This window comes from Orycteropus afer, unplaced genomic scaffold, assembly GCF_000298275.1.
Source record: "Orycteropus afer afer isolate SDZICR_OR568_19922 unplaced genomic scaffold, OryAfe1.0 scaffold00019, whole genome shotgun sequence".
Lineage (NCBI taxonomy): Eukaryota > Metazoa > Chordata > Mammalia > Tubulidentata > Orycteropodidae > Orycteropus > Orycteropus afer.
In genome coordinates this window covers 4,468,252-4,473,801 of record NW_006921606.1, presented here as the reverse complement: position 1 = coordinate 4,473,801, position 5,550 = coordinate 4,468,252, and positions in this window count along the sequence as shown.

Below are 5,550 nucleotides of genomic sequence, written 5' to 3'. Positions count from 1 at the left end.
CAATCATGGGAGAAGGAAGGGCTGCTCAGGGGGCAGGAGAGTATCGTGGGATGGACACTGGGAAGAGGTAACTATGGGGAGGAAGTGGGAGGTGAGCTGTTGCATTGTGGTAAACTGTGGTCAATGACATGAGACAAAGTATATGTGAACTGCTGTATAGAAAGTGAATTTGCTCTGTAAATCTTCACCTAAATCACAATAAATAATAATAATAATAAAAAAAAGCAATTAGTCCAAACACTAAAGGATAATGTGAACCCAGCTCCCAGGACCCTGAGACCAGAAGAACTAGATGGTGGCAATCACCATTGTTGATTAATGAAAGGGATCACATAGGAGTTTCCAGAAAAAAAATGGGAGAAAAATGTGGAAAAAAATCTTAACATGATAGACCAGGCTTACTGGTCAGATGAAGGGATTATGGGCCTTAGACAACTTCAAGCTGGGAGCTGAACTCTACCCCCGTGACTCAGCTTTTAGCTAACCAATAGACAGACCTATAAGGTGGACAGTAATACTAGGAAGGTAGCCATTCATTAGAACAATCAACCATATAAGATCAAAAAGGCAGCATTTGACCAGGGATAGAGTTAGAAAGTTGGAAGGGGATGGAAAGGAATAACAAAATGAAAGAGTGGGCATGGCATGGAAGTAGGAAGAATGCTATTACATTGTGGGGATTGCTGTGAATGTCACAACACAGAATATGTATGGATTGGTGCATGGAAAACCAATTTGCTCTGTAACCTTTCACCCAAATTATAATAAAAAAGAAAATAAATATGTGGAAATTTAACAATATACTTAAGTAATCATTGGAGTGATCAAGAAATCACAAAGGAAATTAGGAAATACTTTGAAATAAAGGCACTACATAGCAAAACTATTGAGATGCAGCTAAAACAGTGTTTAGAGGAACATTTATAACTGTGAATGCTTACATTAAAAAAAGGAAGACATCAAATAAATAACCTAGGCTTCCACCTTTAGAAATTAGAAAAGGAAGAGCAAATTAAACTTAAAGCTAGTAGAAAAAAAAGAAATAATGTGAATTAGAATAAAAAAAGATAAAACAGAGATAAGAAAAACAATGAATAGAGTCAACAAAGTCAAAAGTTTGTTCTTTGAAAAGATCATCAAAACTGACAATTTGGCCAAGAAAAAAAGAGAAAAGACTCAAATAATTAAAATCAAGAATGGAAGAGAGACATATTGACCTTACAGAAATAAAGATGATTATGCTGACATACTATTAACAATTACATGCAAACAAATTAGATAACATTAATGACACAAACAAATTCCTAAAAGGAAAAAGTGAAAACAAAACAAAACAAAAAACACCTACTGAAACTGACATAAAAAGGAATTGAAAATCTAAATGGACTTACAACAAATAGAGATTAAACTAGCAATTTAAAAAAGAAATCTTTCTATAAAGAAAATCCAGGTCCAGGTGACCTCACTGCTGAATTCTAACAAAAGTTTAAAGAATTAACAACAATCCTTCACAGATTCTTGTAAAAAATGTGCAAGTAAGGAACACTTGTCAACTCATTACCTGAGACCAATATTATCCTGACACCAAAAGCAGACAAAGACATCACATGAAAAGCCAATTAGAGACCTATAATTGTATGTGCATGCACACAAAATCATAAAAAAAAATACTAGCAAATCAAATCTAATAAAATATAAATCATGATCAAGTGGGATTTATCCCAGTAACATGAAAATTTATCAATGTATTAAAATGGTTGGTTCAACCTATGAAATTTAATCAGTATACCAGAATACAAAAAGAAATATTAATAGTAAGGTCAGAATGCACATGAGCATCTCAAAATAGATGCAGTATAAGCAATTGAGAAAACTCTTTCATGATATAAAACACTCAACAAAAAGTAGTCAATGAGTAGAAGAGAATTTCCTCAACCCGATAAAGGACATGAACAAAAACCTATAGTTAACATCATACTTAATGGTGAAAGACTGAAAGCTTTCCCTGTAAGATAAGATAATACAAGGAATGTCCACTCTTCCCACTTCTAGTCAATATTGTACTGGAGGTTCTAGCCAGGGCAATTAGTCATGAAAAAAGCATGAACAACATACAAATTAGAAAGAGAATCTATCTCTTCATTTGCAGATGCCATGAATTGGTATATAGAAAGTCCTAAAGAATACCTGGCCAACTGACTGGAAGAGATGCATATTTGTACCCATTCCAAAGAAAGGTGATCCCACAGAATGTGGAAATTATAGAACAATATCATTAATGTCACACATAAGTGAAATCTTACTGAAGAAAATTGTGATAGTTGGAGCTGTGTGTCAACTTGGCTGGACCACAATTCTGTGTTGTGGAAGCAGTTGTGATGTGGTTATTCCCACGATAGGATCAGATGAATATGTTCCGAGCAGCCAATCCCTTGAAAGGGAGTTTCCCTAGGGTTGTGGCCTGCTTCCAGTATATTTATGGACATCCTGGGAAAAGAGACATTCTTCTGTGGATCGGGATTCTGTTGTGCTGCCTACAACTGTCCAAGAGTGAACAATCCACTATTCAGCCAGGAGATCTTGGATTCTTCATTTGTTGGAGTCAACAGCCAGTATACTGCCTGCCAGCTGCGAGCTGCTCAGCCTCTGCAGCTGCATGAGTCAGGAAAAGCCTCCAGCTTGATGTTTGATCCAAAAACTTTGGACTTGCCAGCTTCTATAAATGTGTGAACCATTTTCCTAAGGTAAATTTCTCTTTCTCTCTCTCTATAAGCTTTACTGGTTTTGTTTCTCTAGAGAATCCAGTTTAACACAATAATTCAAAAATGCATGTAGCAGTACATTGACAGAGAACTTCCAGAAATGCAAGATGAATTCAGAAGAGAACATGGAGTAAGGGATATCATTGCTGATGTCAGACGGATCTTGGCTGAAAGCAAAGAATATCAGAAAGATGTTTACTTGTGTTTTATTGACTATACAAAAGCATTAGACTGTGTGGATCATAACAAATTATAGATAACATTGAGAAGTGTGGGGGTTCCAGAACACTTAACTGTGCTCATAAGGAACCTATACATAGACCAGGAGGCTGTTGTTTGAACAACAAGGGGACACTGCATGGTTTAAAATCAGAAAGGGAGTGTGTCAGAGTTGTATCCTTTTGCCATACTTATTAATTCTGTATGCTGAGCAAATAATCTGAGAAGTTGGACTATATGAAGAAAAACAGCATCAGGATTGGAGGAAGACTCATTAACAACCTGTGATATGCAGACGACACAACTTTGCTTGCTGAAAGTGAAGATGACTTGAAGCACTTACTGATGAAGATTAAATATTACAGTCTGCAATATGGATTACACCGCAACACAAAGAAAATGAAAATCCTCACAAGTGGACCAATAAGTAGCATTATGATAAATGGAGAAAAGATTGAAGTTGTCAAAGATTTTCTATTACTTGGTTCCACAATGAACACCAATGGAAGCAGCAGTCAAGAAATGAGATGGCATATTGCACTGGGCAAATCTGCTGCAAAAGACCTGTTCAAAGTGCTGAAGAGCAAAGATGTCTCTTTGAAGACTAAGGTGTGCCTAACCCAAACCAAGGTATTTTCAATAGCTTCATATGCATGTGAGAGCTGGACAATGAATAAGGAAGACCAAAGAAGAGTTGATGCTTTTGACTTGTGGTCTTGGCAAAGAATGCGGAAAGCACCATGGACTGCTAAAAGAACTAACAAATATCTCCTGAAAGAAGTGCAACTGAAATGCTCCTTGGAAGTGAGAATTGCCAGACTTAGTCTCACCTACCTTGGTCATGTTGTCAGAAAGGACCACTCCCTGGAGAAGGATATCATGCTTGGTAAAATGGAGGGTCAACAAAAAAGGGAAAGGCCCTCAATGAGATGGATTGACACAGTGGCTGCAACGTTGGGCTCAGGTGTAGCAAGGATTGTGAGGCTGGCACAGGACCAGGCAGTGTTTCATTCTGTTCTACATAGGATTGCTATGAGTTGGAGCCAACTCAGCAGCAACTAACAACAAAGAATACACCCCAAAAGATAATTAGAAAAAATAATAAAACCTTATTCAAGTTAATAAATTAGTTCAGCAAGGTTGCAGGATACAAGATCAATAATATAAAAGCCTATTGTATTTCTAGGAGCTCTGGTAGCATAGTGCCTAAGGCACTTGACTGCTAACCAGGAGGCTGGCAGTTCAAACCCACAAGCCACTCCTCGGAAGGAAGGTTGGACAATCTACTTTTGTAGTGATACCACCTCTGAAACCTAAGGAGGGGTTGCTATGATTTGGGTCTAACTCGATGGCATATAATAATAACAACAACATTGTATTTCTATATGCAATCAATGAAGAAAATGAAATAAAAAAATAATTCCATTTACAATAGTATCAAAACTAATAAAATATTTGGGAATAAATTTAACAAAACAAGAGTGCAAAACTTAAACATTGAAAACTACCAAACACCATTAAAAGAAATTAAAGACCTAACTAAATGAAACAGCACCTGGATTTCTCATTTGGATGACTTAATGTTGTTAACATGTCAATGCTTTCCAAATTGATCCAGATTCAATGCATTCTTCATCAAAATTCTAGCAGAAATCAGTAAGTTGATCCTAAAATTCATACAGAAATGCAAGGAATCCAGAATAGACCAAAAAGGAAAAAAGAAAAAAAAAAAGAGGACTCACATTTTCAATTTCAAAACTCACTATAAATCTATAGTAAGCGAAACATATAAGTAAATGAGAGTTCACAAATAAACCCATAAGTTTATGGGAAATTGATTTCTTACACAAAGGTGCCAAGACAACTAAAACCAAAAAAAACCAAACACACTGCTGTCAAGTTGGACCTGACTCATAGCGACCCCTATTTGGGTTTCCAAGGCGGTATCACTAGGGAAGTAGATTGCCCAATCTTCCTTCTGAGGAGTGGCTGGTGGGTTTGAACTGCCAGCCTTCTGGTTAGTAGTCAAATGACTTAGGCACTACACCACCAGAGCTCCCAAGACAACTAAAGGGGAGGAAAATAATCTTTTCAATAAATCATGGGACAACTAAATAACCATATGGAAAACAATGAAATTAGATCTGTACTGCATACCATACCCAAAAAGTAACTCAAAATAGATCAAAGATCTAAGTGGAAGAGCTAAATCTGTTAAACTTTTAGAAAAAAAAACATAGATGTAAATCTTCATGAGCTACCAGAGCTCCTAGAAATACAATAGGATTATGAATGGGAATGGATTAGGCAATGGTTTCTTAAAAATGACAGCAAAAGCACAAGCAACTAAAGAAAAAAAAACACACAGATAAACTGGATTTCATAAAAAATTAAAAACATTTGTGTTTCAAAGAACACTATCAAGAAAACACAGTCCCTGAGATAATCTTTAAACCTTAAACCCAAAATATCCCTTGGAGTCTTCTTAAAACCAAACAATAGTTTCGCTTAACTAGTAAAGAATGTCTGCCTTGTGTATATGCTCTTTTGTGGTGTATCTGTATGTGAT